This window comes from Stenella coeruleoalba, assembly GCF_951394435.1.
Source record: "Stenella coeruleoalba genome assembly, chromosome: 3".
Lineage (NCBI taxonomy): Eukaryota > Metazoa > Chordata > Mammalia > Artiodactyla > Delphinidae > Stenella > Stenella coeruleoalba.
The window spans coordinates 138883549-138909502 of NC_137148.1; the positions used below are offsets into that span (position 1 = coordinate 138883549).

Below are 25954 nucleotides of genomic sequence, written 5' to 3' on the forward strand. Positions count from 1 at the left end.
CGTGGCTGGGAGTTGAGGCTCAGGCTTCGGTTGGATCCCAGGGAAAGGACTGGGGTTGGCTGCGTGAACACAGCCTGAAGGGGCTAGAGCGCCACAGCTAGCCAGGAGGGAGTCCGGAAAAAAATGTGGAGTCTTTGAAAAGGCAAGAGACTTTTTCTTGCCTCTGTTTCCTGGTGCGTGAGGAGAGGGGAGTAAGAGCGCCGCTTAAAGGAGCTCCAGAGATGGGCGCGAGCCGTGGCTATCAGCGCGGACCTCAAAGACGGGCATGGGACGCTAAGCCTGCTGTTGCCGCCACCAAGAAGCCTGTGTGCAAGCACAGGTCACTATCCATACCTCCCCTCCTGGGAGCCTGTGCGGACCGCCACTGCCAGGGTCCTGGGATCCAGGGACAACTTCCCGGGGAGAACGCACAGCGCGCCTCAGGCTGCTGCAACGTCACGCCAGCCTCTGCCGCCGCAGGCTCGCCCCTCATCCGTACCCATACCTCCCCACAGTGTGAGTAAGCCAGAGCTACCGAATCAGCGGCTCCTTTAACCCCGTCCTGTCTGAGCGAAGAACAAACGCCCTCAGGAGACCTACACCCAGAGGTGGGGCCAAATCCAAAGCTGGACCCTAGAGGCTATGCAAACAAAGAAGAGAAAGGGAAATTTTTCCCAGCAGCTCAGGAGCACAGGATTAAATCTACACAATCAACTTGATATACCCTGCATCCCTGGAATACCTGAATAGACAACCAATCATCCAAAATTGAGGAGGTGGACTTTGGGTGCAAAGATATATATTTTTTTATCCATTTTTCTCTTTTTCTGAGTGTGTATGTGTATGCTTCTGTGTGTGATTTTGTCTGCATAGCTTTCTTTGCTTTTACCATTTGTCCTAGGGTTCTGTCTGTCCATTTTGGGTTTTGTTTTTTTTTTTTATTACTTTAAAATTTTTCTTTCTTAATAATTATTTTTTAGTTCAATAACTTTATTTTATTTTACTTTATTTGATTTTACCTTATCTTGTTTCTTTCTTTCTTTCTATTTTTTTCTCCCTTTTATTCTGAGCTGTGTGGATGAAAGGCTGCTCTTGGTACTCCAGCCATGCGTCAGGGCTGTGCATCTGGTGGGGGGGGCGGAAAAGTTCAGGACACTGGTCCACAAAAGACCTCCCAGCTCCACGTAATATCAAACGGCAAAAATCGCCCAGAGAGCTCCATCTCAACACCAGCACCCAGCTTCACTCAAAGACCAGCAAGCTACAGTGCTGGACACCCTATGCCAAACAACTAGCAAGAAAGGAACACAACCCCATCCACTAGCAGAGAGGCAGCCTAAAATCATAATAAGGCCACAGACACCCCAAAACACACCACCAGATGTGGACCTGCCCACCAGAAACACAAGATCCAGCCTCATCCACCAGAACACAGGCACTAGTCCCCTCCACCAGGTAGCCTACACAACCCACTGAACCAACCTTAGCCACTGGGGATAAAAACCAAAAACAACGCAAACTACGAACCTGCAGCCTGCGAAAAGCAGACCCCAAACACAGTAAATTTAGCAAAATGAGAAGACAAAGAAACACACAGCAGATAAAGGAGCAATGCAAAAACCCACCAGACCTAACAAATGAAGAGGAAATAGGCAGTCTACCCAAAAAAGAATTCAGAATAATGATAGTAAAGACGATCCAAATCTTGGAAACAGAATAGAGAAAATACAAAAAACATTTAACAAGGATCTAGAAGAACTAAAGAGCAAACAAACAGTGATGAACAACACAATAAATGAAATTTAAAATTTTCTAGACGAAATCAATACTAGAATAACTGAGGCAGAAGAACAGATAAGTGACCAGGAATATAAAATAATGGAAATAACTACTGCAGAGCAGCATAAAAAAAAAAGAATGAAAAGAATTGAGGGCAGTCTCAGAGACCTCTGGGAAAACATTAAATACACCAACATTCAAATTATAGGGTTCCCAGAAGAGAAAAAGAAAGGGACTGACAAAATATTTGAAGAGAGGATAGTTGAAAACTTCCCTAATATGGGAAAGAAAACAGTTAGTCAAATCCAGGAAGCACAGAGAGTCCCATACAGGATAAATCCAAGAAAAAAAATGCCAGGACACATATTAATCAAACTATCAAAAATTAAATACAAAGAATAAATATAAAAAGCAGCAAGGGAAAAATAACAAACAAGGGAACCCCCATAAGGTTAACAGCTGATCTTTCAGCAGAAACTCTGCAAGCCAGAAGGGAGTGGCAGGACATATTTAAAGTGATGAAGGAGAAAAACCTACAACCAAAATTACTCTACCAAGCAAGGATCACATTCAGATTTGATGGAGAAATTAAAACCTTTACAGACAAGCAAAAGGTAAGAGAATTCAGCACACCAAACCAGCTTTACAAAAAATGCCAAAGGAACTTCTCTAGGCAGGAAACACAAGAGAAGGAAAACATCTACAATAACAAACCCAAAACAATTAAGAAAATGGTCATAGAAACATACATATCGATAATTACCTTAAATGTAAATGGAATAAATGCTCCAACCAAAAGACACAGACTGGCTGAATGGATACAAAAACAAGACCCATATATATGCTGTCTACAAGAGACCCACTTCAGACCTAGGGATACATACAGACTGAAAGTTAAGGGATGGAAAAAGATATTCCATGCAAATGGAAATCAAAAGAAAGCTGAAGTAGCAATTCTCATATCAGACAAAATAGACTTTAAAATCAAGACCATGACAAGAGACAAAGAAGTATAATATATAATGACCAAGGGATTGATCCAAGGAGAAGATATAACAATTGTAAACACTTATGCACCCAACATAGGCAAATACTAACAGCCAGAAAAGGGGAAATCAACAGTAACACAATCATTGTAGGGGACTTTAACACCCTTCTTTCACCAATGGACAGATCATCCAAAATGAAAATAAATAAGGAAACACAAGCTTTAAATGATATATTAAACAAGATGGACGTCATTGATATTTAGAGGACATTTCATCCAAAAACAACACAATACACATTCTTCTCAAGTGCTCATGGAACATTCTCCAGGATAGATCATATCTTAGGTCACAAGTCAAACCTTGGTAAATTTTTAAAAATTGAAATCATATCAACTATCTTTTCTGACCACAACACTATAAGAGTAGATATCAATTACAGCACAAAATCTGTAAAAAATATAATCACATGGAGGCTAAACAATACACTACTTAATAACCAAGAGACCACTCAAGAAATGAAAGAGGAAATCAAAAAATACCTAGAAACAAACGACAATGAAAACATGACAACCCAAAACCTATAGGATGCAGCAAAAGCAGTTCTAAAAGGGAAGTTTATAGCAATACAATCCTACCTTAAGAAACAAGAAACATCTCAAATACACAACCTAAGCTTATACCTAAAGCAATGAGAGAAAGTAAAACAAAAAAAAAAAAAAACAAAGTTAGCAGAAGGAAAGAAATCATAAAGATCAGATCACAAATAAATGAAAAGAAATGAAGGAAATGATAGCAAAGATCAATAAAACTAAAAGCTGGTTCTTTGAGAAGATAAACAAAATTGATAAACCATTAGCCAGACTCATCAAGAAAAAAAGGGAGAAGACTCAAACCAATACAATTAGAAATGAAAAAGATGAAGTAACAACTGACACTGCAGAAATACAAAGGATCATGACAGATTACTACAAGCAACTCTATGCCAATAAAATGGACAACCTGGAAGAAATGGACAAATTCTTAGAAATGCACAACCTGCTGAGACTGAACCAGGAAGAAATAGAAAATATGAACAGACCAATCACAAGCACTGAAACTGAAACTGTGATTAAAAATCTTCCAACAAACAAAAGCCCAGGACCAGATGGCTTCACAGGGGAATTCTATCAAACATTTAGAGAAGAGCTAACACCTATCCTTCTTAAACTCTTCCAAAATATAGCAGAGGGAGGAACACTCCCAAACTCATTCTACGAGGCCACCATCACCTTGATACCAAACTAGACAAGGATGTCACAAAGGAAGAAAACTACAGACCAATATCACTGATGTATAGAGATGCAAAAATCCTCAACAAAATACTAGCAAACAGAATTCAAGAGCTCATTAAAAGGATCATACACCATGATCAAGTGGGGATTATCCCAGGAATGCAAGGATTCTTCAATATACGCAAATCAATCAATATGATACACTATATTAACAAATTGAAGGAGAAAACCATATGATTGTCTCAATAGATGCAGAGAAAGCTTTCAACGAAATTCAACACTCATTTATGATAAAACCCTCCAGAAAGTAGGCATAGAAGGAACTTTCCTCAACATAATAAAGGCCATACATGACAAACCCACAGCCAACATCGTCCTCAATGGTGAAAAACTGAAACCATTTCCACTAAGATCAGGAACAAGACAAGGTTGCCCACTCTCACCACTATTATTAAACATAGTTTTGGAAGTTTAAGCCATAGCAATCAGAAAAGAAAAATAGATAAAAGAAATCCAAATTGGAAAAGAAGTAAAGCTGTCACTGTTTGCAGATGACATACTATACATAGGGAATCCTAAAGATGCTACCAGAAAAGTACTAGAGCTAATCAATAAACTTGGTAAATTATCATGACACAAAATTAATGCACACAAATCTCTAGAATTCCTATATACTAATAATGAAAAATCTGAAAGCGAAATTAAGAAAACACTCCCATTTCCATTGCAACAAGAAGAATATAATATCTAGGAATAAACCTACCTAAGGAGAAAAAAGACCTGTATGCAGAATATTATAAGATGCTGATGAAAGAAATTAAAGATGATACAAATAGATGGAGAGATATACCATGTTCTTGGATTGGAAGAATCAACATTGTGTAAATGACTCTACTACCCAAAGCAATCTACAGATTCAAAGCAATCCCTATCTAACTACCCATGGCATTTTTCACAGAACTGGAACAAAAAGTTTCACAATTTGTATGGAAACACAAAAGACCCTGAATAGCCAAAGCAATCTTGAGAAAGAAAAATGGAGCTGGAGGAATCAGGCTCCCTAACTTCAGACTATACTACAGAGCTACAATAATCAAGACAGTATGATACTAGCACAAAAACAGAAATATAGATTAATGGAACAGGATAGAAAGCTCAGAGATAAACCCATGCACATATGTCACCTTATCTTTGATAAAGGAGGCAAGCATATACAATGCAGAAAAGACAGCCTCTTCAATAAGTGGTGCTGGGAAAACTGGACAGCTACATGTAAAAGTATGAAATTAGAACACTCCCTAACACCATACATACACAAAAATAAACCAAAATGGATTAAAGACCTAAATGTAAGGCCAGAAACTATCAAACTCTTAGAGGAAAACATAGGCAGAACACTCTATGACCTCAATCACAGCAAGATCCTTTTTGACCCACCTCCTAGAGAAATGGAAATAAAAACAAAATTAAACAAATGGGACCTAATGAAACTTAAAAGCTTTTGCACAGCTAAGGAAACCATAAACAAGAAGAGAAGACAACCCTCACAATGGGAGAAAATATTTGCAAATGAAGCAACTGACAAAGGATTAATCTCCAAAATTTACAAGTAGCTCATGCAGCTCAATAACAAAAAAAACAAACAACCCAATCCAAAAATGGGCAGAAGACCTAAATAAACATTTCTCCAAAGAAGATATACAGACTGCCAACAAACACATGAAAGAATGCTCAACATCATTAATCATTAGAGAAATGCAAATCAAAACTACAATGAGGTATCACCTCACACCAGTCAGAATGGCCATCATCAAAAAATCTACGAACAATAAATGCTGGAGAGGGTGTGGAGAAAAGGGAACACTCTTGCACTGCTGGTGGGAATGTGAACTGGTGCAGGCACTATGGAGAACAGTACGGAGGTTCCTTAAAAAACTACAAATAGAACTACCATATGATCCAGCAATCCCACTACTGGGCATATACCCTGAGAAAACCATAATTCAAAAAGAGTCATGCACCAAAATATTCATTGCAGCTCTATTTACAATAGCCAGGACATGGAAGAAACCTAAGTGTCCATGAACAGATGAATGGATAAAGAAGATGTGGTACATATATACAGTGGAATATTACTCAGCCATAAAAAAAAACGAAACTGAATTATTTGTAGAGAGGTGGATGGACCTAGAGTCTGTCATACAGAGTGCAGTAAGTCAGACAGAGAAAAACAAATACCGTATGCTAACACATATATATGGAAACTAAGAAAAGAAAAAATTGGTCATGAAGAACCTAGGGGCAAGACGGGAATAAAGATACAGACCTACCAGAGAACGGACTTGAGGATATGGGGAGGGGGAAGGGTAAGCTGTGACAGAGTGAGAGAGTGGCATGGACAGGTATACACTACCAAACGTAAAATAGATAGCTAGTGGGAAGCAGCCGCATAGCACAGGGAGATCAGCTCGGTGCTTTGTGACCACCTAGAGGGGTGGGAGGGAGGGAGACACAAGAGGGAAGAGATTTGGGAACACATGTATATGTATAACTGATTCATTTTGTTATAAAGCAGAAACTAACACACCATTGTAAAGCAATTATAGTCCTATAAAGACGTTAAAAAAAAGTAAATTAAATCAGTAGGCACTAAAATAGTAGATGACATTTACTGAGGACTCACTATGTGCGAGGCACTACTCCAACTATATCTATATAGTTCATATAAAAATTGACTCACCTAACCCCACAAATATCCTATGGGATAGGAATTATTAGTATCCTCATTTTACAGAGGGGAAACTGAGACTTAGATAAATCAGTAACTTCTCCAAAGTCGTATAAATAACCATTGGCAGTCAGAATTTGACCTAGCGTGGCATGATTCTCATCTGCACTTTAGATCTACCTTTGTTAGAAAAAGACACAATTGAAATGCCATTGGCAAAATGCAGTCCCCCACAATGGGGGTGCCTGGCACATCTTGAGCATGCAGTAGTAGGTATTTGTTGAGTGAATGAATAAATAGACTTCTAGCTTATTTCCACCTCAACATCTTTTCACATGTTGTTCCCTCTGCCTAGAATGTTTTCCCATTGTTTTTTGAAGGGAGCTCTTTTTCAACAATTGGATCTCAGCTTGGTTTTCTCCACAGGGAGAATTCCCTGACTGCCCTTCCAAAAATACCAACATGTATGCCTATCATATATCCAGATATATATCCATATACATCCAGGTATATGTCGCTTTGAAACCATGGAATTTATCTAGTTTATGTATTTATTTACTTGTAGTTTGTTCATTTTTTCCCAGTAAGATATCGGCTGTAGGAGAACTGGGGTCCTTTCTGCCATGTTCATCACTCTGTATAGCTACTAGGCTTTCAATGAATGTCGAATGAATAACTGGATAGATGGATATGTGCATGGATGGATGACTGAATGGATAGATGGACAATGTATCTGGATTGCAGCCAGGCATTCAGTCATAATTCTTATGATGTTGAGATGGGCTATATATATTTCCAGGTGGTCAAATGACTGGACTCCCAAAACGCTGATTTTACCAAAGTAATAACAGCCTAGAGAAGTTCTCGTTAACACTTTTCAAAAAGGTTTTTTATGTGTGTCAAAAGCATGAATGTGAAATATGTAATTTGTAAGCTCTAACTCAAGTGCTCAAAAATATTTTAGATTCAATATTTTATTTGATATTCTAATATTAATAGACAATACCTAGAATCATTTCCATGCTCAAAAATATTATCATTTCAACGTACTGCATGGTAAGGCTTCAGCTATACTTTTATTGTTGGTGGGATGTGTGTGTGACTAAAAGTTAAGCAACAAAAAAATAATACACACAAGAAAAAATTTTTACAATTGTTTTGCAATGACTATGGAAGGCTAAGTTGTTACTTTATTAATATACAAATCCAGAAATGTTATTTAGGAAGATGTTATAGTTTAGTACCATTTATAAACATTAGAGTTACAGAGCAAACATTGCTTTTTAAGCATATACTAAGGATTAGAAGGGATGAGAACTCCTGATTAAAAGATTACACATCGAGCAGATATTTAAAATAAAGTTCATTCTTCCCTAAACATGAGCAGAGTGTGTCTTCTTAGGTATAGCCACAGACAATATGGGTGTGAGGAAGCATGAAAATGTGGATCATTTCCTCTTTCCATTGCCTACTTTCACCATCACTTGGTATCCTTACCCAAGGACAAGGACCCAGAATCCCAAATCTTCTCTTCTCCTCTTTCACACCACTGCATGCTCCCTCTCTACACACAAACACACTTGACTTTTTTTTTTTTTTTTTTCTGATACAAAGTCATTCCAATGGCTCTAATGAATAGAACCATTTTTAAAAGGCTCTTCAGGAGCACCAACTAACTGACCAGGCAATGTGAGTGCCTGTTCAGAAAACAATTTCCAGGCAAAGAAGATGTTTCAATTCCCCAAATCATACCACCATGGACACTTTCTCTATGCCTAATACCAGCCTTGCCTCCTCTCTCTAAGTCTGTGTGTAATTCAGGTCCTAGCTTTAGTCAAAATGAAAAGACTGCCACCTACTGAATTACAGGCAGAGACAACTGGAATCTTGAGGCACGTTTAATTTAACCCGTGGAGTCAGTCTGTTTCCGAGAGCAGGCACCACCTGTTCTGAGGCATTATATGTAGGGCAAGGGGATGACTAGCATGTGGGTGGTAACTGGCAGTTGACTGGGAATAATTTCTACAAAAACCTCTCCTTGAGTGACAATATAACGTGATAATAAGGTAATTCTCAGCTCAATAGAATTAGTGAAAGCAGGATAAAAAGTTCTTTGGGATATTCCCTAATATAAACACTGAGATTGTGTTTCCCTATTCATCTCTTCTGCCTGCTGAGGTTGTTAACTACCTTTCCCTTGCTCAAACAGTAAAATCAAAATGGGCAGCTAAAGCACTATAAAAACTATCAAATTAAAGGAGGACAAATCATAAAGATTTCTTATGTTTGTCTGTATTTGCACCTTCATTCAGTGTCATCCCTGCTACTTGTTACCTACAACTTCACACATCTCACTCCGCAGATAAAAGTGAAGAGTCTCTTCAAAATTCAGATTACAGCAAGCAAACAACAATCATATCAGTGACAGTAACAGGGATTGCTTTTTATGATCCACAAGAGCAAAGAAAAAATATGAGTTTTTTCCATTAACCATAATTACCTGAGGTTTAAAGAAAAATTAATGTTGAGAAATCAAATATTAACTCATTAGGAGAAAACAGTAGATCACCTTCAAATTCACTATTCATGAATGCTGGCCTTCATTAGCTAAAACAGAAAAAGCACAGATGCAGAAACTACATAATTTACACAAAGGCTACCTGAATGATGCCAAATACTCTCCAAATACAACTAAAAGCTTGATTAATGGCTTTTAACAGCCAATGAAGCTCATTTAAATTCACTCAGGGGAAAACGTAATTTTCAAACTAAACTAATAAAAGTCTCACTGTTTCTTGAACTAAGTTAACTTTATTAACTTTTCTTTAAATTTATTATTACTTAACATTTAAAATGTGTTTACTATTAAAAACTCAATAGTTTATTTCATTATTTTAATTACTCATTAATCCAATACTAAAAAAAAATCTAAATCATGTTTGTCAATTGTTGATGTGCCAGTTTATTTGGAAATGTCCTGATTCCTACAGATATATAAATACTTCCCACAGATATGTATTTCCTGAATACACACACACACACGCACGCACCTATTTCCTGCATATACATATATATGTACTTCACTATTACTTTAAATTTTCAACAAGTGCATAACTTTTGTATACAGATGTGAGGTTTTTTATTTAAAAAAAAAAATCCCAATTAGGCAAATTTATAGACAGAAAGGAGATGAGTCGTTGCCTAGGGGTGAGAGGGTTTATTGTGTCTTACAGGTATTGCTTACAGTTCCAGAAATTCATGAAGCACTAGGAAAATTTTTACCTGCAGTTTATATTCAATGTCTCTGAAATGCCATGTTCTCTTAATACCAAATGTTCATGTTCCCTCTTCAAACCAAATTACCTGGTACCATTTTCTTCATAGGTCTTATCACTGTTACTTTTTAATATTTTTTTCTCCTCCTGCTAAAATATAACCACGATGAAACAGAAAACCTATCCTTCTTGTTCATTGCTTCATCTTCAGTGCCAAGAATAGTATATGACACGATAGGCACTCAACAAATATATGTAGAATGAATAAACACTCATTAATCTCCCAATTTCATTTACCTGCTTGAACTAAGAAATTCTGAAAATATCTTGAATCTACAAACATTTATAAATATTTCCTATGACTAAAGAGCAGTTGGTTATAGGGCAGGGGCTAGGAAAGTGTCACGAAACTGTTGTTTTCCTCAGACCTTAAGTTTTTTGAAAGATAGATACCATTTTTCTTGAGAAAGCTAAGAACATAACATCGACCGTCTCTTTGGTCTAAAAAGAGTTTCATCAAAGTATTGACCTTTGGAACACATGTTGGACATAACTGATCTTCCCAGGTAAGAAAACTCCAAAGCTTCATCTGGATTTTCTATTTTCCTTTATAATATTTAGTTTTGAGAAACCTGACTTAAACGGTTGCCATGGAAATGAGCACAATGGTGAATCATAAAGCTTTTAGAAGGATGCAGCATAAATGTAAGAAAGGGTTATTTTTATTAACTTTTTAAAACTGATAAATCTCAGGGTAAGTAAGGTACTACAGAAAAAGAGAAACAATTCTTATAGCTCTCACCTAGGTTATGTTTTGTAAATGCTGTGAAAAAAAATAAAGACATTGTTGCAATGAATCAAAGCAAATACAAGAAGACTATTTCTATATACTGGTTTATTATTTTATAAATGTGCATATATCATAAATCATAAGCCCTGTGAACCAATATAACAGCTATTCATTTACACATGTATATAGGTTATCTTGTCCAGTCTCAGCCTTGTAAGACATGTCCTCTTTATTTTCTACTATAGCACTCAGCTCTTTCTTTAAAGCCCAATAAGCAATAAACAAGCAGTTTAATTAATTAAATTGTTAACTATGAAAATAAACCAATTTTATTTCTTAGAGCAGCTTTTGCTTTTGCTGCCTTATGATGTAAAAAGAGACAAGTACATATCTGTGAACTCAACAAAGCAACTGCAGTGGGAGACAAGGTATTAAACAATTTTAAGGGTATTGCATGAAATGTTTACTGACCAGAATTTGGTACAATGGAAAAAGGCTCCAGCATATAATCAGATTTCCCACATGGAAAATGAACACCAAGGAACAACAACAATAGCCTTCATCTTTTTGTAATATATTTTTAATTACATGTTCATTATTTTGGGCTTATATAGAAATTTTCCTTATCAAATTAAACAATTTTAAATTGACCTCATTCAGTGTATATGTAATAGCTACAGTCAGTAAATGGAATAATTTCCCACAAGGATTAGCAAGGTAGTAGATTGTGCTTTTGCTGTCCCTTCTAATTTCAAACTAAATCATTTATTTATTGCCTTTATGGCTATTGCCATTTTTGAAGACTATTACCACATGTGAATAGGGTTTATTGAGCATGTATGTTTTCCTCTTCTGTTTCGAAGCTAATTTTTAGAATTCTTTTGTCAATTAGGAAATGGAGGTAACCATGAGGACTGGTAAGCTAAGGTGAAACCTAGCTACTAGTTTCCTATATATTTACTAGTTTCCTGTATATTAAGGTATATTTGCCAAATGGCACACTCCCCTTATGATGTTAAAGAGTATAAAATAAAAACTCATTTTCAATTTAAACTCTAAGTCCTGATAGTGTTCTGGAAGTCCCTTCTATAAGAAATGGATTTTTTTTTTCCGTATCAAGTATAGGAGGATTAAAGAGTTACCTTTACGTTTCCTACAATTATAACTCATTTGAACCTAATGAGTCCCATTTACCCTCGCTAGAATATTATATTATAAGATCAATAAATTATACAAAATACATTTGCCTGTTATGGAAGGTCAAGAAAAGTAATTTTCTTCTAATGATAGGGAGAAATATTAGGAGATGGAGGTAAAGTTCAAAAGACTGTGTGTGGTTTTGAAGTTACCTGCCATGATAGAATAATCAATAGATAACTAGGAAGACCTTCATTTGATCATTCATGCCTCATTGCTCATGAACATTATTAAATATTCTCTTGGTTCCTCAGCAGGTTGTCTTTCAAGTTGCCACATGGAACATTTTTCTGCGTGAAGAATTATATTTCCAAAATATGCAATACTGATGTGTAGCTACAAGATAAAAAGAGATATAAACTTGCACATAGCTCATCAACTGCTCACTGACCTTGGATCATAAGATTATCTTATCAAAATATGCATGTCTCCTCCTGAGAAGTCAGTTTTGCCAAATGGCCAACCTTTCCTGTGGACCATGTGGTCATACGGGACACAGGAAAACCATTTAAACCATAACTGTTACAGTATATATGTCAGAGTTTCATAAAGAAGCAAGTCATATTTCTTATCCTCATACTTTTTGTCAAAAGTTATGGTAAATTAAAATCGCTTTCTTCAGGTGTGTGGTATTTGTGATTATCAATGGCAGCATTTGATGAGTCAAAATTAAAATTTAGAAACGCTGTGCCATTAGCGCTGATATTTTTCAAACTTTGAAATATGTAGCAACCGTGAAGCAGAGCACAAGTGTTAGCTCACAACGAGGAATTTTATGCACAACCACAAAGGACATGTGGCCTAAAGCATTGAAATGATTTATGTTTACAAAAACCCAAGACCCTAAAGAACATTCTGTCATTTCTGAAGAACAAACCCTTAGGAATGAGTCAGTTTTGACTAGCTTTATGTTCCCACACAGAAAACACATTTGTTCACTTGAAAAGATCTCCAAGACCCCTTCTAAGAGTAAGAGTGAGAGGAAGTTACACTGAGAAGTTATTCCATAATCTCTCAATAATGGCAAATCTTTCACTCTAAAATAATGTTTCCCATTCAGTCAAAAGGCATTCATGAGAATCAACCACGGGCTAAGACATGCAAAAGGAGCTGAGAATACAAGGATAAATAAGCCGCACTCACACAGTGGGGAAGCGAGGCACACATACGGATTGCACAGTCCTGTAACAGAACCATGCTCAGAGGAATCATGCCTGATCTACCTGGGACATTCAAGAGACTGTCCACAGAGAAAGTAGCATTTCAACTTAGTCTTGAGGAATAAGTTTGCAATACTGAGAATATGAGAAGACAATCTATGGAAAGAGCACAGACTGAGAAAAGGATTGGAGTTTTGAAACTCATGGGTGATATAAGAACTGTGAAAAATTCCATGTTACAAGAGCATAGAATGCAAAGGATGAGGCAGCTAATAGAGCTAAAGAGAGATTTGTTACCAAATTTTGATATTTTCAATGGTTCAGACAAGAGACAGCAGTTTGAACAGTTATAGTATAGTAGGGATAACATTAAGGGGCCTAATCAATAAACTTTATAATTAATTATGTTGGGAAATGAATGGAAAGACAGAAGTTAAGAATGACAGCAGTCTTTGTTGTATAGATTTAAAGTTAATAGCAATGTCATTAACCAAGATAGAAAATAGAAATAAGGAATTAATATCAAGACAGTGAATTCTATTTTGGACATTTCAAGTTTGAATTTCCTAAGAAACACCTACTGGAAATGCAAACATTATGTTACAAATACAGAAGTGGATCTCAGGAGAGAGATCAGGTACAGGAATCATGTAGTTGGAAATTAACTGCTCTAGATGGTACGGTACTTGAAATCTTGAAGCTAATGTTATCACCCAGGGAGAAGAGGAAGAAAAAGCAGAGAATCAAGGATAAAATTTCAGGGAGTGTCAAAGTCTAAGAAATGAAGGAAAGTGAGAAGGGGTCAAATTTTAGAGGAAATCTAAGGGCACGGAGGTCAGGGGAGTGGCTAATGGCAAAGCAGAACAGTTTTCTTGAAGCCACGACAAGATTACATCAAGGAAGAAAGACAGGAGGACTTGGTCAAGAAAAACTGAAGAAAAGGTCTAAGGACAAACTAAAATAGGTCATAGGATTTAGCAATTAGAAAATAAGCCCCTGGACTTTGCAAGACTCTCTGTGTAGTAGAAATACAAGCCAGGTGTCAGCTGGCTGAAGAGTAGAAATGAGGTGATGATGTGGGAAAAATAATTATATACGACTTTACCTAGAAATTCCAGAAGGATGGAAGAGAGTGACAAAATGGAGGCAGCTGAAAGCAATAATAAGCATGAGGGCAGGTTTTTTGTTGATGTATCATTTTATTTTTGTTCAGAGATGGAGGAGCAAACAGTGTGCTTTAAACAAAAGGGCTTTTAAATAAAGGGGTTGCATAGAGAGGCAAAGACGAATGCACAAAGTCCTAAAGAATTTGCAGTAGATGAGAGGCTTAATCTTAAGGTAAAAGGTAAAATGCACTGCTTACTCTCAGATAAGACTGCTATAATGACACATGGCTCTTTTTAGGTATATTTAGAAACTGAAAAAAGAAAAGTGATAAATGTTGTAAACTAATAGATTCTATTTTCTTTGGAATGTACACTTATCTTCTGAAAGGTATACATCAGAAGGGAAAGACTACAAATTACACTGTAGCAAAAATAATTTTGTTAATCTAGTGATTAGAAAGATGGAGATAAAACGGCTGTGAAATCTATAACATTGAAAAATACACAAGGTGACAAAAGTTGAGGGTCAATATCAATGAAACATGGGTCATTTTTTACACCAGATGTGTATAACCTTCCCACCACACCCACATACACACATACATTTAACTCATTTCTCCACAGTTGCTCAACAAAGCCAAAGTGTCTGGGCTAGGAATTCAGAACACAGCCTCTCAAATCAGAAATACAAGTTGGTCAATGGTATTAAAAGACCATCAAGCATTGTGTTGCATTTGTATTGAGTCACATGATACTTAAAATATTTACCAAGCATTAATATTAATTATATAAATTAAATATATTAAAATTAAAATATATTATATAAATTTTGGGCATATTTAACCAAGAATTCCTAGCTATTGGTTAGAGATTTGAAGATGGATTTAATGACCTTTTAAAAAATATTGTTCTCTCACCCATTATTGTTTTGTTGTTCTACCTTGAAAAGCAAATCTGGAAAACTAGGTCATTGAAATTTTATTCCTCCAAAGCACAATTAAATCACAAATGTCAGGAAAAATTTTTCAAAACTTGGAAATTAATGGGCAAGAGATCACTGGGTGTCTTTAAGGAGTATGTCCATGTTTTCTAGCATGCCCTCTGGGAATTATCTGATTCTATTAGTTGAACATCTAACTTTCTATTGAGTAGATTATTTTACATCTCTCTAGTGGCAGAAGATAACTTGAAGAAATCTGATAGGAATGCAAATTATCCTTACCCATAACAATGCAAATGAAGATCATCTGGTGGAGAATCAATTATTTATACCTTGTAGAATAGATCAACATGACACTGTTTTATTGTCCTATATGATGTTAACCAGTTTTACATCTATTAGCAACTTCATTTTTACATTCCTGTATGTGCATGCATGTACACACACACACATAGAATCACACACACATCAGTTCTTCAATTTTTTTTTAAACTGGTTTTAACATCTTATTGGTTCCCTCACTAATTAATGAAGCAAATAAAATTCTGAATATGTGTTCATTGTATATTTTTAAGAGAATCATGGGTTTACCTTTTTTAAAACTGAGTTTTAGCACAAAAAAATTAAGTGAACTGGATAACTACATTTAAGAATACTTGTCTAGGGCTTCCCTGGTGGTGCAGTGGTTGAGAGTCCGCCTGCCAATGCAGGGGACATGGGTTCATGCCCCGGTCCGGGAAGATCCCACATGCTGTGGAGCGGCTGGGCCCATGAGCCATGGCCGCTGAGCCTGCACGATCCGGAGCCTGTGCTCCGCAACAGGAGAGGCCACAACAGTGAGAGGCCCACGTACCGCAAAAAAAAAAATTTAAAAAAAAAACCTGTCTAGAAGCTTGCCCTCCAGATCTTCTTAATAACCGTCATTGTATCAACCTCACAGCATTAATAATTTTAAAATCACAGTCTCCCATTTATATGGATTCACAACTTGAATATATTCATTTTTGTCAACCACAAATAAAGTAAAATACATCTAATCAAATTAGAACTGTACATATCTGTATAGTAATAGAATCTCTATTGTATTGAGAAAGAAATGATTGAGTATTAGCCAGAATGTTCAAGAGTATATCCTTAGTCACTGTGGAGCTATTTTTGCAATAAAACCTGCACTTTGTCTAACAAGTTCCCTTAGGGATTAAGAGAAAAACATGTTGAAATGGGGAAAAAAATGCAGTTGGAAAATTTCAGCCTAACAACTATATGGTCTAGCTTCATACTTTAGCATAAATATTCGCAACATATTATTAATGCCCTAAGTTTTCATGTAATGAAATAGAATAAATTATTCAATATTTTAATTACACCTGTAAAATAAAATTTGCATAATAACGTGCTATTTGAAAAAGTAGGCATAAATTAACAAAATGTAAACCATGATCCTTTTAAGAAAATAAGTATGGACTTACTGATCTTAATTCACTGGTGCCATGGAAATTACTTCTTTTATGAATTCCATTTACCTCAAAAATAAACACTTTCATGACTCAGGGAATGCATTATTTTGACTATCCTTAAGTGTTCACCTTATCTAGTTAGTGATTCGTATAGATAGACTCACCTTCAAATACAAAGAAAAAGCCATTTGTATAATGACCGCATCAAAAGAAACAAACACACCAAGCCACACTATTACTCTTAAATACATGACGGTGCAGGTGGAATTTTCTAATTCAATCTTGTGAGAGATAATTCTAAGATCAACATGCTCCATATTTTCTAACACTTCAGATTTGGCCTCCAACCATGTTTTAATATTTTACTATAGGTTAAGTATTTGTAATTATGAAAAAGTAACAGGATATAATTTGAAATGCAAAACAAAAATATTACATAAAATGTCAAATGAATAAAAATCAACTATGTATGTTTTATATATACACACATGTACACAGGCATATATAAACTGGAAAGAAACCCTCTGAACTGTTAATAGTACTATTTCCCGAAGAAGTTTATGGTTGATAAGTTTTGTCACCTTCTTCATAATTGATTGTCTTTAAATTTTTGACAGTGAAATTAAAAAATTACTAAAAAAATCTATGCTTTTCCATTGGTCACACAATGAGCTACACATTTTTCTCTCTTTAAAGTTTTCACCTGCCATTTCTTCACTCAGGTGTTTCAAAAGCTCAAGAAGAATAATGATTCCCACTATTTGCACAACTGTTTCTATCTTTTTAATTGAACTGAATTCATAAAATATGCTTCATAAGCTTCCAGCTAGGGCAGGTTTACCTAATACCTTGTCCCTGATGTGTTATAAATGTTTTACATCCTTTCATACCCATTTTGAGCAAGTCATTTGGCATAACTGTTTGCTGTTACAAAAAGAATCCACTCTGAAGTCATACCCACAACTAACTAGAAACACATTGCCTGGACATTTGCAAAGTCAGCATGGAGCTGATTATTTTCAAGAAATTGAACAGTATATTTTCAGTAGTAATCAAACTAGAAGCAAATAGCGTTGTTCTAACAGACATTTTAATCACTAATGATTATACTCCTTTAATATTTATTTGTTTATTTATTTTGGCTGTACTGGGTCTCAATTGCAGCATGCTGGATCTAGTTCCCCTGCCAGGGATCGAACCTGGGCCCCCTGCATTGGGCGCATGGAGTCTTACCCACTGGACCACCAGGGAAGTCCCACTCCTTGAGTTCTTCATGTTTACAAAATAAACATGTAAAATGAAAATGGCATTTTAAAGTAATTTTTTGGTATATTCAAATGATTGAGAAGTATTAGTTTAATCTAGCAGTTAGGAAAGTTCCTTGGAAATACAATTATTTCCACAGCACAAGGATTCTTGGAAGATGGTGGCTTGAATGACTCCCACCTTGGTTAGCCTCTCAGTTCTCACCTGTTCACTTTTGCTAAACAAGCCCCTACTGAGAAGAAAAGGTAGGCAGAGTCTAGGAGGGTAAATGTGAGGTTACAACTTCATCTTCCTCCTCACGGAGACGGACAGTCTCTCTGGACCAGGAGAACAGCAACAGAGAGGCCTGAGACAGGATACAGATTGCCAAAATAGGCCTGTTTTCCTTGGAGACCAAGCCCTCAGAGTCCTGCAACTTACCTCACTCATGGGATGCCAACACTTAAGGTACCAAGAAACTGGCATACAAAAGAAAATTACCACAAGCTCAGTGGCACTCTATCGGCATGAAAGAGGAAATGGACAAGCAAAATGAGCCCTTACAGATACTAGAGATTCTGAAGGAGAAAGATAACAACATGACCAAACCTAAAAAGAGCACAAGAGCACATCAATATATTTAAGAAAAGCACAAAACAAGGTTCTGAAAAGAGAACACATCATTTGCAAGCTAAACAAATATTCTGAACTGAGAGAAAGAAAACTAAATGATGACATCTGAATTTAGTAGAGCAACAGAATCTGCTCAAACCTTCCTAATGATTTCCCATCTTATTCAAAATAAAACAACAATTTGAATATGTGTTCATTTTATATTTTTAAGAGAATCATGGGTTTACCTTTTTTAAAACTGAGTTTTAGCACAAAATAATTAAGTGAACTGGATAACTACATTTAAGAATACTTGTCTAGGGCTTCCCTGGTGGCTGGTAAAGCCCACTGTGATACTGCATTGCACTATTCTCAGACCTAGAATCTGACTTGTCTCCCCTTACTGTAATCCAGACACATTTCTGTTCCTCCTTAAACGCTATCAGCATGATCATGCCCCCAGATTTTTACACTTGCTATTCCCTCTCCTAGATAGCCACATGTCTTGTTCCCTCATTTCATTCAGGTCTTTGTTCAACTATCACTTCACCAGAATATCCTTGGTCACCCTATCTAAAACTGTTGCAGCCATGCTCTCTCAAAATTCTTATTCATCTTTATTATCCTTATAGTATCCATCATCATCTGTTATATATTTAATTATTCATTTTTTAAATTGTATCTCTTCCCCAACAAGAATATTCTCCCTATGAGCTTATCTGTTTCATTCATTTCTGAAACCTTAGTGCTTAGAACAATGCTTGGGACATTGTAGACACTCAATAAATTTGTTGAATCAGTGAATAAATCAGTGGTGAGAAAGTTCCTATTAAAATTGACCTCTCAATGTCCTCAAATTTTAAATTGAAGTATGGTTGATTTACAATATCATTTTAGTTTCAGGTGTACAACACAGTGATTCAATATTTTTGTAGATTATATTCCATTTAAAGTTTTTACAAACTAATGGCTATATTCCCCAGTGCTACACAACATATCTTTGCTGCTTATCTATTTTATACATAGTTTGGATGTCTTAATCTCATACCCCTATCTTGCCCCCACTTGCCTCTCCCCAGTGGTAACAACTACTTTGTTCTCTATACCTGTGGGTCAGTTTCTGTTTAGTTATATGCATTTGTTTTATTTTTTATATTCCACATATAAATGGTAACAGAGTATTTGTCTTTCACTGCTGACTTATTTCACTAAGCATAATACTCTCTAGGTCCATCCATGTTGTTGCAAATGGCAGAATTTCATTATTTTCTATGGCTGAGTAGTATTCCATTGTATGTATATACACCACGTCTTCTTTACCATTGATGGACCCTTAGGTTGCTTCCATATCCTGGCTACTGTAAATAATGCAAACCTTGGGGTGCATGTATCTTTTTGAATTAGTGTTTTTGTCTTCTTTGGATATATACTCAGTAGTAGGATTGCTGGATCATATAGTAGTTCTTTTTTTAATTTTCTGAGGAACCTCCATACTGTTTTCCATCGTGGCTGCACCAATTTACATTTCCACCAACAGTGAGTGTATGCGGGTTCCCTTTTCTCCAAATCCTTGCCAACGTTATCTGTGGTCTTTTGATGATTGCCATTCTGACAGGTGTGCGGTGATATCTCATTGTGCTTTTCATTTGCATTTCTCTCTTGATTGGCAACGTTGAGCACCTTTTCATGTACCTGTTGGTCATCTGTATATTTTCTTTGGAAAAATGTCTACTCAGGTCTTCTGCCCATTTTTCAATTGGGTTGTTTGGGTATTTTTTTATATAAATTAAGTTGTATGATCTGTTTATATATTTTGGATATTAACCCCTTACTGGTCATATCATTTGCAAATATTTTCTCCCATTTGTAGGTTGTCTTTTCATTTTGTTGATCGTTTCTTTTGCCATGAAAAAGGTTTTTTTTAAGTTTAATTAGGTCACTTTGTTTATCTTCCCTTTTATTTCTTTTGCCTTAGGAGACAGATCAAAAAATTATTGCTACAACTTATGTCAAAGAGTGTTCTGCCTATGTTCCCCCTTAGGAATTTTATGGTTTCAGGTTACATTTAGGTCTTTAAGCTTTTTTTAAAAAAGCTTTTTAAAAAGTAATGAGAAGCATTTGTGGAAATGAATTCCTATATTATTGTTTATGTGTATAATACTGCTGAAATAGTGACACCAAGTAGAACAAAAAGTAACTACTAGAAAAATATTTACTACAGGGGTGAATTGTATTAAACAATAAACAAATTAAATTGCTCACAATTTTTTGCTTCCTCTGCACCCCTCCCATGCTTCCTTGCAGGCAGATTATAGTTACCTGCCCCATCAATCTCAGCCTTAATTATGTGACTTGCTTTAGTCAAAGAAATGTGAATGGATGTGACTACTGTTGCACTTGGGCAAAAGCTTGAACAGCAGTTATGTCATTTTGTGTTGAATTTCTTGCTCTGAGACAAATACCATGAGAACTGAATGTTCAGTGGTCACCTATTCTTTCAGCTTGGATTCTAGAGAAGATATATGGAGCTCAAGCAATCTAAACAGAATCAAAGCCTTCATAGAGCCACATAACATAAACAAGAAATACATATTGGTATATGTCACCGTGGTATTGGGGTTGTTTTTGCTACAGCAAAAGATGAATAACAAAACTAAGTATTTCAGAGTTTAATATCTTTGCAAAAAAAAAATAAAAGTAATGGGTATTTTTTTAATCTGCAACTGTATCCCCAGTGGCTAGAACAATGCCTAGCATATAGTAGGTATCCAATGAATAGTTGTCAAGTACAAGGGACCATTGTCTATCCATTAAAATCTCTCATGTATGACGAAGGTGAGCCTGTACATCATCTGTAAATACTTCAAAGAGAGTTTTACATTATGAAATAAAACCCTGATGAATTCTTAGTGTGTGAAATCTGTGTTTTCTAACTAGCAGACAGACCTTCCCTTTATTACCTCATACTTTGAATTTGGCCACCCATACTTAAGTGACAACACCTGATTAAGCTGACATCTGAATGAGCATCTAAAGTTCGTTAGTATCAAATTGGTATTCAATGTCAGTTTAATTTGAAGAAACTCTCCCTCCTTGATTTCTCCTTTCAACATAACAACCAAATAAATTTTTTGTCTAGTCTGAGTCAGTCTCTAAGCTTTCAGAATTACACAAATTCTTTCAGATATGTCTTCCTTAACAAAGGCAACAAGAATAACAGAAGTGACTACCTTTAATGTTGTATTTACCTAAATGTGATTTAATAGGTTAAGAAAAATTAAGTATAAAAATAGGTATATATATATATGTAAAAAGTGAGAATGTTCATGGCATATTCTTGAAAGAAAGAAGTAAATGAAGGAAAACTGTGGTCATCACTAGAACTGTTGAAATATTTCTTAATCTCCATCTTCTAGACTGAGTATGATTGCAGTTCCTGGCCTTTCACAGTTCAGTGGAAACAGACAACTAGTTCTAGACAATGAGTTGTGAGTGGAAGTGACATGGGTCACGTCTGGGACAAAGCATTTAATTGCTGGTTTGAGACATTAAGAGTTCTATGAGACTCTGAGCCATGTGGCAGAGCAGTTCTCCTGGGTTCCCTTACCCTACTGCTCTCCACCTGGACGCCCCTTCTGGCACTGCGACTGGCAAGATCCCACATGGTAGCTTCTCCATGAACTTGGGTCTCTGCAGCTACAAAGAGCAGGTCTCTACCAACCCATCTTGGACATGTCATGTGTATAAGAAAACCAAACCACTGTTTTAAGACTGGAAATTTTTGGAGTGCTTACTGTAATGCAAGACTTAGTGTAATCTAATTAAATAAAACAGAATACATACATATAATTGAATGCATATCTTCAGTGTGTATGTATATGCACAACATAATTGGTCTAGAAGAATAACACAAACTAATTAGTAGTTATAATTATGTAACTATTAATTTTAACTGATTAAAATAACTGATTAACTGTAAATAAATATTAATTATATAATTAATATTATAATAGAGGGAGATTTTAACATTCACATACTTGCATGGCTTTCTTTCTGCACTGTGCATGTAGTAATGTTATAAATTTTCAAAATAATTTATAATAATAAATACAACCTCTACACCCCTGAAAACTGTATCTTTTAGTAGAAAAGTATAGGAAACAAGATAAGTCATGGGAGCTCTGTTTGGAATAAAGAACTAGCAGCAGAATCTCAGAAAGGTGATAGTTTATATCAGCTTCATGCCTACGATTTCACTTTTGTGTGGTATCCGGTAGTAAACAGTAAGATTCATGTTCCACCAGCACGTATCTCATATAAACTGTTGAAACCTGTGGTGTTTCAGGTGGAAAAAGTTTACAGTAGTAGAGACTTGGGCCCCTAATTCTGCTAGCTTTACATCAAATGTTAGTACTGTAAAGCAGAGGAACACAATGGATAAACTTGAATCAATTCAGAGCATCAGAGGCAAAGTTTAACAACCTCAGATTAAGAAGATGCAGCACAGCCTAAAGCACTTTTTTTTCCTGTCTTTATTCATACTCTTCTTTTTCTCTGCATTGAATCTGATCCTCCAAAGCAGACTTTTTTAGCCATTTTTCTAAATTACTGCTGATCTCCATTTTTTCTCTTTGATATCCACTGCACTGCTTCCATCAGAGCATTTATCATAATTTGTAACTGTTAATTAATTTACTTTTTTGTATTTGCTTATTGGCTGTTATTTCCCCCTATGATCTGTGTTTTATGAGGGGAGGAGCCATGTCTATCTCTTTTAGTACCTTCTTCCTAGATTTAGGCAGTGATGGACACTCAATAATATTTTTTCATAAATAAATGAGTCATTAAGTCAGTCAACATTATTCCACAAACTGAATGGCTCTAACAGGGATAAAACATGAAACTACTGATAGTTACTTATATTTCCCATTGTAGGAATTATCTTATACAAAATACAGTTCATTTTTAATGAACCCCCTCGTATCACATGTAAATGGGATTGTTTCTTTTTTTCTTTCAAATTTTAGTAAAAAAAACTTATGTCCATTTTTAGGAATATCATTGGATCCTGAACAGAAAAAAGATTTGAGAAACATGTCCTGAAACTTACATAAGAGTTCAAAATTCCTTGAAGATTTCTTAAATTTTACAAAAATAGATCAAATTGCACACTAAAGAATTTTTTTAAATCATCAATTGATCAAGTTTTTCTTCAAAGGCATGACTTTTGAAAGAATTAATTCAAATAATTAATAGCTAAGAGGTTGGCTGTTTCTTAGCAAATTGTTTTGAATACCTCTACAGATTAGACTACTCTTGCTTGAAACTGGAATTAGAAATCTCAAGGAATTGCTGGCATTTCTAATTTGATCCATACTAAGAATAACTCAAAGAAGGGGCATGATATGTTCAGATTAATTAAAATTCTAATTAGAAATGAATTTAAGAAGCCATCCCTGAGAACTCTAGAAAGAAATACCTGAATCTGTGTATTTTAGATCTTGCAGGGATTTATCAGATACCCTTAAGTCCTTGCTCATTGAAATATACTGTCAAGACATTGTCTACCTTTTTAAAAGAGGTTTAAGTTTGATTTATGTGTTAAACTAGATTTTAATCCTTTCAGAAAAAGTTCATCTTTAACTGCTTTCCTACAGTTAAAAATTCCTTACACAGAATTTTCTCTTGATCAAAAATACTTGCACGTGCTTGCCTAGTGGCACAGTGGTTGGGAGTCCGCCTGCCGATGCAGGGGGCGCGGGTTCGTGTCCCGGTCCGGGAGGATCCCACGTGCCGCAGAGCGGCTGGGCCCGCGAGCCGTGGCCACTAGGCCTGCGCGTCCGGAGCCTGTGCTCCGTGGCGGGAGAGGCCACAGCAGTGAGAGGCCCGCGTACAGCAAAAAAAAAAAAAAAAAAACAACTTTCACAATAACTATTTGCTAATTATTTTTAACATTAGGGCTAAACAAACTTAACTCAGTCCCCTTACTGAATTAAGGCTTCACCACCACCATATTAAATGCAGATCATGAGATCAGGCCTTGTTTTGATAAACAACAACAAAAAATCCTAAACTGGGCAATCTTCAATGTTGCAATTACTGCTGCTTCTGTAAGTACATTTACTGATTCACTGTAACAATGAATTCAGTGACAAGTTGGTTGACCCTCTAAAGTTTCTGATGCATATCAATATTCACGAGCAAAGATTAGAAGAGTCTGCTATTTATATTCCTAAAAACTGTCATGGCCAATAGCATTTCTAAATCCTGCTTATCAAACTGCTTGACTCTGCTTGTGAAATTGAGAGAGAAGTGGGCTTGGGTCTGAATTATCCTCTGCTTAATTCTGGTAGGACCAATTCAAATCTAATGACTTTTTCCAGAATGTACACATCAGTTTTTATGGCTTACTCCCAGGTACCTACTGGTAGGCTATACTCAGGTTGTAGATTTGATGACAAAGCGAGGAAGAAAAATGAAAATAGGTCGATCGTGAACTATGGTTTTTAGTGTGTAGTCCCTGCACCAGCAATAGGAGCACTACCTGAGAACCTGACAGAAATGCTGTTCTCAGACCTGTCTCAGATCTACTAAATCAGAAACTCTAGATTATGGGCCCAGTAATCTATGCTTCAACAAGGCCTCCAGTTGATTCTGATGTTAAGTTTCAGAACCACTGCATTAGCATGTTCTTCTACAGTAGTCAGTGGACTCTTGCATGCTGGCATCTCCCCTTGCAGTGAACCAGGCCTCAGAGCTCCTCTGCCCTGAAGAGTTTCTACCTCCACATGGGCTGTGCTGGTCCCGGAACTTTAGGCTTATCTCTCCTAGGAACCAGGAGGGTGTTGGCTACTTGCAGAGCTCCCTATGTTTATATCCTGAACTACTGCATACCTGTGGTTATTATGCTCAGATCCTGATTAAAATTAAATTAAACAAAAGCCAGCATGATCCTAATGAGTTAGCATCATCACCAATCTTCAAACCTAGACCAACACTTTACATCCAAGCCCAGCTCAGTGATAGTCCAAAAACACAAATGAAAAACAAATCTACTGTCCTTCCTATATGAGTAATGGTCCATGAGGATTGTCTAGATAATCTAGATTTCTGGATAATGAGATTTACACTTTCTATTCTGATCTGAATAACTTACTTTCAATATTTAACAAAAAGATGTTAAGCCCCCCCACTGATGTTTTGCTAAAACCAGCATCATTCTCAGTATTTGTTTTGACAGTTCAGAGGGTGTTGTTTTTACTCTGATCAGTAAATACAGGTAGTTAGCATACGGTCTGCAGTATCCTTCGCCCTTCTGAAAGGGCCATTGAATACTGTTTGAGAATTGCTGTTTAAAATCGTCATATATTCTAGACAGCATTGTCTACATATGTCTAAATTCAATTTCCGTGCCACCTTCTTCTGA

General features: G+C 36.1%; 1 protein-coding gene across 11 annotated transcripts in view; it reads right to left on the bottom strand.

Annotated features, from left to right (window-relative positions):
- Positions 1 to 25954, bottom strand: part of LOC307183788 (uncharacterized protein) — a 693054-nt gene that overhangs the window by 544508 nt on the left and 122592 nt on the right. The gene's annotated exons all lie outside the window — the stretch shown is intronic.